This window comes from Alligator sinensis, unplaced genomic scaffold (genome assembly GCF_000455745.1).
Source record: "Alligator sinensis unplaced genomic scaffold, ASM45574v1 scaffold1125_1, whole genome shotgun sequence".
Lineage (NCBI taxonomy): Eukaryota > Metazoa > Chordata > Crocodylia > Alligatoridae > Alligator > Alligator sinensis.
In genome coordinates this window covers 1-14,296 of record NW_005843308.1, presented here as the reverse complement: position 1 = coordinate 14,296, position 14,296 = coordinate 1, and the positions used below count along the sequence as shown (strand labels likewise).

The 14,296-nt window shown below is 39.3% G+C and overlaps 1 long non-coding RNA gene across 1 annotated transcript in view; it reads right to left on the bottom strand.

Annotated features, from left to right (window-relative positions):
* The window catches only part of LOC112548583, a 20,882-nt gene extending 12,029 nt beyond the window's left edge, over positions 1 to 8,853 (bottom strand). Inside the window, exon 1 of the long non-coding RNA XR_003092268.1 lies at positions 8,798 to 8,853. This is a non-coding gene — a long non-coding RNA (uncharacterized LOC112548583). The remainder of the gene's footprint in view (positions 1 to 8,797) is intronic.
* Positions 8,854 to 14,296: the final 5,443 nt, after the last annotated feature.

Below are 14,296 nucleotides of genomic sequence, written 5' to 3'. Positions count from 1 at the left end.
GCAGCCCGGCCCGGGCAAGCCTCTGCGGGAAGCGGCGGTGCGGAGCCGCCCTGTCCTTCCCTGCCCTGCGCGCCTGGGGTGCGGGGTGCGGGGCTCTGCGTCCCGGGCCGCTTCCAGAGGAGCTCGGGGCCGGGCTCCGGCCGGGCTCTGTGAAGCGGCGTCCCGGCAGCTAGAGCGGTATAGGTGTGTGCACCGAGAGGGGGAGAGAGAGAGAGAGAGATGCCCAAAGATCGATCTATACATACATATCACTGCAGGGGTGTTGCTTCCGGAGAGTCGCATCTGTATCCTTTCATCTCACATCTGTCCATAATGTTTTGAGTGCAATGATGTGTGTGTGTGTGTGTGTGTGTGTGTGTGTATATATATATATATATATTAGAAATTATATAATATATGATCTTCCTGAAGCAACATCCTTGAAGTTATATATATCCTGTCACTTCAGGAAAATCATACCCATATCCCCACATCGCACATCTGTCTGTAACACTGTAACATCTGAAGTGCAATAACATATATATATATATAGCTGCAGTGATGTTGCTTCAAAAGAATTGTGTGTGTGTATGTTGATATGCACACACACACACATTTTCCTGAATTGACAGGATATATATAACTGCTGGGATGCTGCTTCAGGAAACTCATAGATATATATATATATTTACAGACACACGCACAATTCTCTCTCACATATGATTGTCCTGAAGAAATAACCCTGCTTTAGGAAAATTTTATATATATATACACACAGACACACACAGTTTTCCTGAAGAAACATCCCTGCAGTTGTGTGTGTGTGTGTGTGTATACACACAAAGTGTTTTTATATATATATATATAAAATAAAGTATGCTGTGAAATGAGGTGAGAGGCATCTTGCATCTGTCCATAGTGTATGAAGTGCAATGATATATATAGATATGTATGTGTGGGTGTGTATATATGTGTGTATATATATAAATATATACACACACACACACACACACACACACATATATATATATATATATATATAAAACTTTCCTGAAGCCACACGCACGCGCGCGCTTCAGGAAAATCTTATATATATCATTGCACTTCAAAAATTATGGACCAACGTGAAATGCTTCCCACCTTCTCATTTCACAGCACACTTCGTTTTGCAGTACTCTTATTTCCGTACTCAGGCTTTTCAGTTGCAGGGCATTGTGAAGAATACCTGATGCCCAAGAAATTGTTTTATAATCATTAGTATTGAAACTTTTTACTACTTCATCTGACTGTCTCAGCCCCACTGTTGTTTTTTTTAAAATTTAAAACGATGTTTCTGTACATGATAATATACCCGTAGTCTCTTTGCTGGGTTGATGTAGTTATTTCTACGTTATTAGCTATAATTCAAAATACATTACTCCTTTATGGCCTAGTAGTTGCTTTTATAAAATCAGCTGAATGTATAAACTCTTAACGCGCTTGAAAAAGCTTGTCTCTGATACAAGGGAGTAGTTTTACACATCTTCTGTACTTTGCCAAACTGATCTATTGCTGCTCCTAAAATGGCTGTATTTCAGAAGTGTATGCTTAATCTGAGTATGTGGTGAAATGGCTTTCTGTTTTCCATGCATGAAATAACAGGGGAAAAAGCCTTAACCAGACATGCAGCATTAATAGAAATGGGAACTGAGGTTCACATAGTTAGTCAGTGATGCTGTACAGTGGTTGCATGATGTTCTCATTGTGCTACAGGTTACTTTGTGCTGTTATGTTAGTCTAAGGAGAATTAATAAGACTTTAGACAATTATTGTAATTTTAAGAGCAAAGAACATTTTTGTTTATGTAGACTTTTCATTTTGTAGTACGTCATAGAATAAATTAATAAGAATTTTTCGTAAGCAAAGTTAATAAAACAGGATTTGGATGTTAAATCAGTTTCACTAGTTAGCGTACTACATGTTTTCAGTACTGTAGCTATAAATGGCCTCTTCCTGCAGTTCCTAGGCAAAACCTGCATTAACATGTTAGGTGTTTTCTCTTAGTTAGGATTCATTGATCCGCCTCCAGTTTGCAGAAAATACAATCAAGGGAACGTGCAAATTAAACTAAGCAAAAGAGACTACTTTTTGTTATCTTTTCAGGGCTGGGCACAATTATGAATAATACAGGACACAGATTTCAGTAACATAGTAACAAATGTTTCTCCTTGAAGCATTAAAAGGCTAAATGATTATGTTCAAATTATAGAATCATAGAAAGTCAGGGTTGGAAGGGACCTCAGGAGGTCATCTAGTCCAGCCCCCTGCTCAAAGCAGCACCATCCCCAACTAGGTCATCCCAGCCAAGGGGGATGTAAATACACTTATAGGAAATACACCTTACTGTACAGCAGTACTTAACTCAGCCTGTGCCTCTTCAGGACTCTGCATAGGGCTTCAGATACTATAGTTCTAATAAACATGCTCTTTACTCTGACAATAACAACAGTACTGGGGATATATGATGGAGAGTGCTGATCAACTGGATGTATGATTGGGGAACTATTACGGTATACTTTGTCAAGATGAGAAAGCATTTGGTGAAATCTCTCTTATGTACTGACAGAAAGGAAAGGCAAGGAGGAACAGGATGGGAGACAGCTGTAAAATTCCTATATTGATACAACTTTCTGATATTTATCTTGTGGCATTGTGTCATACTGCAACTGTTATGAATGAATGCAAGATCATGAGAAAATATCACAAAACAAGCATGCTGTGTAGTGATTATTTTATATTGCTTTTTTCCTTAAATGATTAATTGCGCCCTATCTCTTTTGCCATTCGTTTAACTATTGTCTGCCTCTGCATTTAAAATATCCAGATAAGTTTTTGACCAAAAAAAAGTTTAAACCAAAATGGTTATGTCCTGTTGGTAATAAAGACGGAACATATTTCTGTCCTATTTAGAATAATATATATTAAATAAGGTAAGTTTATTAAATATTTCTTAAATTATTAAAGACTTTAGCCAATCTTTGTCAATTTGTTTCCAAACAAATGCTGTATTGAAATTCAGCCTTAAGTAACCATACATGATAAATGCAGTATTGAGTAGTCTTATTATAGCACAAAGGCAATCAAAACCTTGTTAAGCAATGGAGTAAGAGATGAGATATTATGCTGTCTCAACATACATGTGCCATGTATTTGAAATACTGCATTTAGAAGTGTAAAATCAAGTAAACCACAACCTAGTAAAATATTATGTATTCACTGTTTTCTTAAAAATAAGATTTTAGAGTTATAACTGTAAATAATTTAATAAGCATTTTAAGTGAAAGATATGTGCTTGTTTTCAACTCAAAACTGAAGTACTGGTAGATATATCCTTGGCAGGATTTTGCATATTATTCAGCCTATTTATCTGTACACAAGTAAATTTCTTAATAACATGTCTTTAGAGCTTCAAAATGGAATACTACAAGGCATTAGAATATTTCAAATGTGTTACTGGAAACTATAATATATGTTTTAAGGAATTTTACAATGCTGAAGATGTAGGTATCATAATGCATTTTAGCAGTTGAGAATTGAGTTATGCAATGCTGTCATTAACACTTCTCTGTTACAATTAGTCATACATTCTGTTCTGCCTTCTCTTTTAAAAATATTTTTGTCTACATGCTTAGGGAAATTTAGTACATTTATTCAGTTGTCTGAATAAATGTAGTTTTACACAAGCCGAATTTTAAATTAAGACAAAAACCAGATACTTAATGTAACATTTAAATATTTCCTCTGAAAGATATTAAGTACCCTTACACATGGCTGTAAAATGTACAGTTTTAGTGGGTGATAAATGGGCTATCTGTACAAAAAGTTGAGAATCACAAATATTATTAGGAAAACATGATATTTTGGAAGTTTTTAATATAGTTTAAAAAAACATCCCTGTCCAGGACACAATTTAAGGGTATGTTTAACTTGAAAATCCCATGAGACTTAATCACATGCTCAAATACTTTCCTGATGTGGGGCTTAAACCCTAATGGCACTGGTAGTTTTGCCTTAGTAAGAGCAAGCAAATTTGCTGGATGTAGCATTTTGTATAATTACTGTAAGTTCTTGCTTATTGTTTCTCCTTTTATCAAGCAATTGAAGAGATCGTTATTACCTCTAATGAAACCTTTTACTTGTTACACAGGTACTATTACTGATAAAACAATATCCATTTCTCCTATGTTGTGCTCCCACTATTCTAATGATGCCATTATTAGATATAATGCTAGTGTTCCTTAGCTGTTCTTGGCTTCTCAATGATTTCATGTAATTTATATTACATACTCTGTAATATAAATTCAGCAAGTGTTCTTATAAATGTCCAGTTTGGAGGGGGCCTTGGTTTTATTTTAATTTTCTAATAATGCTTTCCATGTGGTTGATCAAGCTGACACCCACAACTTAAATAGACTTAGTTACACATTGTACTTTGTACTGCTCAAATGTTGATTGGTGTTAGTGCTAGCTTGAGTTTGGAGAAGCCACACAAGGCTAAAAAACTTCTTTAACTATGCCCGACCTGCCCAGCTGTGACTTGTCACTAGAGGGCTGGTGAGTAGGGACCTGGCTAGGAGCTACAGATGTGTTGCCGTTACAGGGCTGATGAGCCAAGACAGGCTTTTATCCCTGCTCTAGATGGGGGTGCAGGGAGCAGGAACATGTAGCTGGGAGGCAGATAGTTAATGGGATGGGTATGGGTAATGAAATAGGAGGTGGAAAGGAAAAAGGGATGGGAAAAAGGTGGTGGAATGAAGGAAGTCAGCACTGAACAATAAAGTAAAAGAATTAAAACAAATAAATTTAAAGAAGGTGTCATGTTTTAATAAATTGGGATTTGGGATTGGGGTGTGGGAAGTACAGGTCATGCTTTCTGGGGCGGCTGGGAGGTGGGAACGGTAAGGGAAGACACTTTTGGGGAGTTACTGCCCCTGCCCCAGGAAGGAAGCCCCAGCTCATAGGGACTTGATCCAGCCCCCTACCTTGTTCCCCCTATCCTCTAGACCCTACTCCTGAACCCATCCATGCCCTGCAACCTGGCTAGCTGATATGTGATTTGCAGGCTGTTTATACGCAGTTGAACCCCTGGGGTTGGGAAGGTCATGCCCCCAGTTGGAAAGGAAGTTGTCTTGATGCTAGAACTGCCCCCTAGGCAGTAAAGTTCTGGGGGTGAAAATTTTGCCCATATAGAACAGGAGGGATGCTGGATGGACTGCAGTGTGGGTGGCTCATCCATGAGGAGTTGCCACACATTAATGGAACACAAGCTGGGTAACACGCATCAGAGATCAACCTGCCTTGGAGTGGCATAACTGTAAGCTGCCTGAAGTGTGCTTAAAACTAATCTGAGGTGTTAATGTGTTGATGTTTCAGGGCTTAAGAGCTCCAGGAGCCACCTAAAGAAATGTGTAACAAGGCCCTACTTTTTATTCCTTGAGGGAAGTGAGTTCTACTGAAGTAAATTACTTTACAGCATCATATTCTAGGTCAGTGTTTCTATTAAGGGGTAATTTCACATCAGAGTAGAAGGCCTTCACTTCATCCCTATTTCAAACTTGGGCTTTAAAGCTGCCTATACACATGCTGGTTTGCATACTAATTACAGTGTGTCAGAGCAGACTCAATTAATCGAGACTACTCTGCATTCTAATTAGAATGCTCCAGCGTGGCCTCGCCATCACATGTACAAGCCCCCACAGATTTAAATATGGCCATGGGGGCGCTTTATCTAAACCTCGTCGAATGAGGTTTAAATAAAGCGTACCGTGGCCTTTTTTAAACCTGCAGGGGCCTAATATATGTGACGGTGAGGCATTTTAATTAGAGCAGCTCTCCAGCAACTGCTCTAATTAAAATGCCTCCCAGGGCCCCCTCCCCTGCCCTCAAGCACATGTATAGGCAGCCTAAGTGTTTTGCACAGGCCCTCTGCACTTGAACAAATTTCACCGTACATGAACATTTATGCAGAATGATATCCAAAAGCTGAACTTGCTTGAATTTATTCTTACCACTATTTAAATACATTGTTAAGGCCTCTATGCATGTTTCCTTAAGTAGCATCTATTCCACATCTAAGAATATTACTTCCTTCATTGTTTGTCTTTAAGGACTTTTTGACAATTGAAATCTTGTTTCCAAAAAGCTAGGGTCACTGCCTTATTGTTTTTGCACTCTGCCTGTCCATTGGACATTGAACCCAATTATATCGCTTTTACTGAGTGACTCAGCTACAGTCCATTTGTGAATTATCTTTTATGCATTACTAAAGACTAAGACATGAATAGACTCCCCTCGTGTGTGTTCTAGAGCTAGGTGTTTCAAGAAACAATTACTTAAAGTGTTGAGAAACTGTTTCATTCAATTTGTCTCATTATGCCACCTGACCATTTTGTGTGGGGAGGTTTATATAATTATATCATATTGCTAGATTTTTATGCTTCTTTGATATTTCTCCACAGTGATTTCTTTTCTTTTGATCTAAAGGCTTCTAATATAGCCCACTGTAAGTACATTTTTATAATAGAATGGATATAAAAGATATGGCCTATGGCCCACGGGGCCACATCATCTGGCCCCTGGTGCTGGTCCTGGGTCCCAAATTGACTCATACGCTAGACCAGGGCTGGACTAGCCCCAGTCACAGGGCCTAGAGCATGCGCCTCATGCCGTGGCCACTCCAGGGCCTACATTGCACATGGCACCCATGCAGGGCCAGTCTAGGGCTGCCACCACATGCCAAAGCCAGTGCCTGTTGCACAAGCTCCGGTCAGTCCAGGACAATGCCACATGCAGCACCTGCTCTGACCAGTCTGGGACACAAGCCACACATGGCACCTGACCCAGCCAGACCAGGACAGGAGCCATAGGCAGCGAAGATCCTGGAGTGGTGGCACAAGAAGTGCAGTCATGAACTGGCCAGAGATGGTGCTGGATCCCCCACTTACCTGGTCCAGTGCTTGCTCTAGCCGGTCTGGGACTGTGCCACACAGGATGCCCACTCAAGCTGGTCCTGCATGGCACACAGTGCCTGCCCCAAACCAGCTGCAGCAGGCACCATGTACAGCTCACATCCTGGAATGGCCTGATCAGGCATCATGGATGCTGGACCCAGCATGGAGTTGGGGTGGGATATGGTATAGGCTTGATTTGGCCCACAGGGCTGGCCCTATGCTGTTCGTCTGCCCTGTGGTTCGGTCCTGTGCCACTCATATGGCCTGTGGGTCCAGATATGTTTGAGATACCTGCAATAGGATATTTGTATCCACTGAGGTCCAGTTAATTGGCCCTCCTGACTGAGAATTTTTATCTCAGTAGATTTGGTGGAATCTTTCAGTGTAGCAACACTCACCATTCTTATCAATATAGTATATCTTTCTTGTTCAGTTTATATCTAGGTATTACAGTATCTCACTGGATTTTGTCATTCCCCTGATTTTCTGTCATGCCTGTTTTGTGAAGGTCAGTAGATCATTCTAGTTCTCCTATTTCCCTTGTAAATTGCTTGCAAATCATACAGGCATTTATATTTTTTATTCTTAACTTTTAAAAAAAAAATTCAGAGCTCTTTTATTGTGGTGATTTATTTGTGTTACATTAACACCCAAAGACTACAGTTGTCCTTGGGACCCATTTGTGCCAGAAGGATGCAAAGAGTGAGGGTAGGTAGATTAGGGGCATGGGGGTGGAGGGACAGCAGGGGTAGCAGTATTTAAGTCCACATAGGGCACATCTACACGTGCAGCCAATGCACAGCAATAAACTTGGGCACATATTGCACTGGAGTTTATTGTTCCTGCGCCCAGGACCATAGAATGTTGAGCCGGGTCAGAGCTGCCCTGACTGACAAGTACTAACCTGCAGTGGAGTTAATTAGTTTACTCAGTTCTAACACCACTGCACATGCAGACACTGAGGCATTTACTGTGGAGTTAATTAGGCAACTCCACAGTAAACATCTTGTGTAGACTCACCCATAGTCAGATTTCAAGCACTGCAAATAACCTTATAGTTCTGAATTATTTTAAGAGTTTTTAAAAGGAATAAGCAAAATCATCAGTCTCTGGTTGCCCCCATCCTGGGCCACACTAATAGACTCATCTTTTATAGATGTTACAGGAGATGAGACGCTAGAGCCTGGATGTGACTGAGGAGAGGTTACTGACCATATGTATTATAAGGCTCTTCACATGTAAGCAAGCCAGCTCCATCTTCCATGCATTATGCATAGCTGGATGAATGGTGGGAGACTATGCTGTACCCTTTTAAGGGCTGTGATAACTTTTTCTGTCTCCACATGCAAAAGGGGAAAAAACCCTGAAGTGTGTGTCTGAGCCATAATGGTAACCCTATGGCTTTGTGCCTGTGCTTCATGCTTCGCTTGTGGCTGTGCATATTGATACAGTTCAGTTACTGGAAAACAGATCAACCCCTCCTGAGTGGAGGAACTCAGGAAAAATGCTTCACTTGTGGAGCCTGTCATCAAGGAAGTAGGGTGTGTACAGCACTAGGGAGGAGGCAGGTGCCATGTTCAAAGATTGTATTAATGGCAGCAGCATCTGGCCCTTAAATACCCATTTACACTGCTGACTAGAATACAGTAACTTCTGCAAGTGGTCCAAGGAGTTCAGTGAGAGTAAAAGTTACCCAGTAAAGGGATGAACCTATCTGCAGTCTGTTCCATACATAGAGTTGAAATGAAAATTTAATTAGGTAAATATTAATAACTGGCTATCTCCATTCACCAGCCCATAAGAGGTATTCAACAAAAAATGTAACCAACCTTAAGAGAAAATCTTTACTTCCTCTCATGAAAGTCCTTCTGGCACTTCTTAGTTCAGTGACATTCTGTACTGTCACAGATTCCAAAGGTTGCAGCAGAACACTTAATGTCTGTGATGTCATATTCAGTGACTGCTACTTAAGCCAACCTGTTGAAATAGTTAAAACACTGTTAGAGACACCCAGAACAAGAAATAACTGCAATATTGAGATACATTGAAATGGGTGAGTTATATAGTAGCAGTTGTTTTTTAATGGAGACCAAGGTAAGCATGTGTTTGATGTAATTTTCAGTGTGGTTTTAGACTTAATGCATGGAGAAAACTGATTAATCCTGTATGGTGAAAACTGATTTCCCTTTGCATCAAACACAAAAGCTCTTTACACACAGAAGAGCTTTAGAAGGAAAACGACGAGGATTCAGGTATACCTCCACAAGATTTTTATTTTGCTCCATGGAAAAAGTACTTTGTTTGGAATCTCATGAAATTATTTCTATGGTTAAGAAACCAGTTAATGTTCAGTCATTCTCTCCATTCTTGGGAAAGGGTAGAGATTTGCTAGTGCTTGTACTAACAGCTATGCCAGCTCTCTATTCATGAGTGCATGGGCTCTGGAGCCTGAAATATTCATTGCAGTGCCAGTTTTAAATTACACATCTAAAAATGGCCAGATTTCCATGTATTTGAAGAACATATGCATCAGCCTAATTTTTAATTGCTGCCTTTCCCCTAAATTATTTTCCCTATTTTCATGTTGCTATGCCTATTTAGATTGGATAACTGAAAGTACAAAAACATATTTTGTTTTAAGAAAGATATGTACTAACTGAAATATGCTAGATTAAAACCCTATTTAGTGTTTGGCACAGGCACTGCTGTAAGACAGTCAATGAAAATCACAAAGTATATTAAGACCCACAGTGTAGTTTTCAAGACAGAATTTTAGCATTCTCACAGGCTAGGGACAGAAATTACACATATATGGGTATAAGCGATTGGAAACCAGTTCAAATATGTAACACAACACAAGTTCAGTGCACATAAACTGCTTTCAAAAGGGTCAAAAACAGTTTAAGATAAACCTGGATGGATATAGTATCAGACTTAATTGATTTAGGTTAAATCGATTTATTGAACTTCTGTCCCAGATCCCCTCCAGATTCAAATTAACTCACAGTACCCCAGCATCCCAGGATGCTTTGCACCTCTCCCACAAATCCCCTGTCAAAGGGTCGGCAGGCTAACCTTGGCTCAAGCTGTCTGATCCCACTGAGCAAGAAGGTATGCTCTAGCGCTCCCCCAGCTTCTGGCCTGGGCCACTGCAGGCATGTGGCTGCATTTCTGGAATAAAAAGTGAGTGTCTGTTCACTTGCTTATTGGTTCAATCTACACAGTTTAGACTAACCTGAGAAGATTGGGTTGATTCAGCCACAGGTTCTTTGACTATTTGTACTTAGCCTCAAGGAGGAAGTGCCCCAAAAGTTGGAACAGTATTGTGGTTAATGAACTTAGTAAGGCCATTGAAATAACCGTTTTGCCAGTTTGATTAATGAATCAAAAACATTGTTGCAAGTAAACCTGAATATATTTTTCAGAATTTTCAATAGATCAACACCCTCCACAAAAAAAACTTAAAAGGGGTAAAAAGAGAAGAGAACCTAACATTTGACTAAACAAAAGGCTTTATTTGTCTCACAATGAATTGGGTTTTTTTGATATTTTTAATAAAAGCAAAGGCTAGATTCACAAGCAGACTAGCAGGTAGCCTCCATCCTGTTGCCCAGTTGCTAGATGACTTCGGAGGTGGAGAGTTCAAAGCAAATGCTTGTTCTAAATAGGTAGGGAAGGGATTATAATCTTGGTGTCTCACATCCCAGGTGGGTGCCCACCACTGGGCTGTAAAATGAGAGGTGAAAGCATCCTGTCCTGGCTGTCTTGCGAATAGCACTTAAGCCACTTTGTGACTAGCCTTAAAATCAGTACATTTCTTTTCAAAAATGGCAAAATGTGTCTTCTTTTTTCATTTGGGCAAAAATTTAAAAAAGATTAACCATAATTTGAAGTTTCAGTTTGCATAAATTCTTTGCTAAAATATCTCTCTATCCATAGGTTCAATTTGTGACACTGTCATAGACTGTAAATGTGCCCTTGCATGTGTGCCCCCTCTCTGCCTCAGTTTCTCATCTGTAAATTTTTTCTGTCTTATCTATTTAGATTTTAAACTCTGTAAGGCAAATATTGTCTCTTGACTCTGTATATCCACAGGATCCTGATCTCAGTCAGAGCCTACTTTGAGGCTAATTCAAATAAATAATAAATGGTACAACCAGAGCTATACACCAAGCAGTGAATAACAGTGTGCAATGTATTGTTGGCAAAAAGTAAAGGGTAGAAAAGAATTTGCATATGTTGACTGAGTGAAAAGCATATTGATTGTATGGCTGCCTAGCCAAAGTACGAGAAAAGCAATTTAATAATTTCTTTCCAAGCCACAGGCATCCCATTGACTAGGAAAAATTACCATAGTAAACAGTGTTCCCTTAGGAGAAACATGCATAGCCTTTAGAAAATGTGTGTATGTTTCTTTAACACTGGTCAGTGCAGCATGCCGTTTAGTGATTTTTTTTCTACATGCTCTTTCTGAGAATGCTTTGCAGTGTTAAGGAATATAATTTTAGACTTAAATAATAGATAAGAGTGGAATTAAAATGCAAAACAAAGCTGTAAAATATACTTTTCAAATAGGATTTGAAGAGATGGAGTATCATGAGGCATTCACAGAGATGTAGTATTGTTGTTTCCCGATGGTAGGAGCTAGAAGTAAAATGACTAATCTTGTTCATGTTGTGGTTAGATTTTGGTTAGGAACAATATGAAGCAGGACTAGATGAGAGCAAGAAGTTAGAAAGGCAGCAGAGGCGAGGTCACAATGTCAACATTATTTTGAAATTATGTATTCAGAATGTTATTACAATTGCTCTAATTTGTGTACCATAGATGGCTGGTCTGTCTGACATTAGAAGAAAAACGCAATAAGCAAAGTTCTATAGAAGTGTTGATATAATATCTCAACTATTTAATTTCAACAGTTACTGTGCAACCAGTGGAAAACATTCATAATCTTAAGTCAAATATTAACAAATGCTTTCTGATCCTCAACACCAAACTTAGGTTTCATGCTATAGTTTTCAACATTCAAGCTGTATTACTTTGGAATTCACTCCTGTTGTCAGTTTGATTTATTTCATGGCTTTAATCCTTTGGTATAAACAGAGTTAAAAACTCTATGCAAAGGTTTATAATATCTGTTTTTGAAAATAGCTGCAATATTGAGGCTTGTACAACTGCCTTATTTCTCTTGTTACCCCATGATATCCTTGGAGAGTAGAAGCTGTATCTCAATGGAAATTTCCTAGTACCACTATTTTAAATACATTTTATTTTTTTCAGCAATATTTCATCGGAAAACAAAGCAATCAGGAACAAATCCTGGCTCTGCCTGTGTAAGCAAACAAAGTAGGAGACTTCTGTCCTTGCAGCTTATGTACCAAGCTAGAACACAAATACCACAAGATTCATAGTACTGCTAGTGGTACTAGATGCCCCAAAAGAGGCATTTCTTGGCACTTGTACTGCTCTACTTTGGCACCTTGTTGGAAGTGTGAGCTTAGTGCTGGAATGGAGTACCTGGTGTTTGTTATAATAAAATAGAAGTTTCTCAGCATGCTTTTCCCCAGAAACCACAAGTATTCTTTCTGCCCCTATCCAATGGGAAATTGCACTTATGCAATGGATCTGTATGCCTAATTGCATAGAAGCTATATCTGCTGCAACCACAGTATGGGCTGGATCCTATTTCACTTTACATTCGTAAATGAACAAAGTAGGAGACTTCTATTCTTTATAGGTGTAAATGGTATGTGTGCAACCTCATAACTACACTTTTGGCACTTACTGCAGTAGAATTGCCCTTTTATATACCTGCTGGAAGAAAAAATGGCAGTGGAGAAGAAAAAAGAACTCTAACATGTTTTGACCCAATACCATAGTGGTTTGAGCATTTGCTTACGAAGTAGGAAACCTAGATTCTTATCCCTCCTCTTGTAACCAAGGGCCTGATTAATGCCTAATTTGGTGCTTACAGCTTTTTGTTGGGAAGCAGAAAATGCAAGTTCAAATTATCCCTGGATGAGGGGGCCTCTGACATGGGTCTCCTTCTCCCTAGGCAAGTGCTCAAGCCACTAGGTCACTGAGCTAAAACACAGGAGGGTCCTCTTCCTCCAGCGCCATTTTGCTTCTGGCAGGCATGCACACAGATTGATTCAGTTTCAACCTAGGGTTTGCAACTGCAGTTACACTGCTGTATACATGCACTTAGGTGTGTAAAGGTAAATGGGATTTAGCCCTATATTTAAAAAAAATATAGACTACAAAGAATCCTTGCCACATACTGCACTAGTATATGTATGATTTAATTTCTGGGATTTTCCTTGTGTCATTTTACATAGGTTCATAAACAGATGCTGCCTTAAATAAATCAGGACCTCTTTATTGCCCTGCCTTGTCTTCAATTGGGATTTGAACTACTCTGTGTAATGGCTTAGAGCCAATAATCCAAGTGCCATTTCAAGTCCATAAAGAAATTCCCCATCTCTATTTATGCTTCTACAATGTGGTATCCTGCTATTGGGCCATCAAACATCCATGAAATAAAAATCAATCTTGATTACAACTGACTTGAATGGAAATCTTACAAGTGACCTATGATGGAGGCACAAAACCCAGGTAAATAGGCAGAATGTTTGTATATATCATGATGACTCCTTAAAACATCTCTGAATATTGTATCTTCAAACAGACATTATCCTGTTTCTGGTTCCCAGGGTAATAGGATTTTTGGAAATTGATTCTGTGCCTAAATGCTATAAACTAAGAGGTGTTTTATCAATGAATGGCTGTCCATTCTAGGTATTAAGAAAATAACAAACACAAATTGGTTGTCTCTTAATGGTGATCGAGAAGTGATGTAGTATGGTCTTTAGTTTGATAAAGTTTTAGGAACTCTTCTAGTGATATCTATTCCGTGGATCTATTCTCCTATTAACTGATGGGTTGGAAAAAAAGAATTCTGCCAATTCCATGTCACTTAATAATACTTTGATATCACAGTAAGGAAAGTCTGACATGAGTCCGCTGTGCCTGTATTTAGGTAGTGGCCTAGAGACTCCATGGCAGTTGTCACCTAAGTCCCTTATATTTAGACACCACTGATGTAGCTAAAACAATGGCTCAACTATTGCTTAACCCTGCTTCTGTCATTAAGCCTGCACAAAGTTCCCTAAATGCTGATGCTGTTCCTTAGCTTACCAGTTTGCTTGGAGTCCTAACCTAAGAAGCTTCACAAAGGAAGTTTCAAACCAAGGGTTGCCTCATCCACTTTGGAAAAAAGCTCTAATTCCAGAGCATACAGATGTCTCGGACGGCCAGGGCCGACTCGA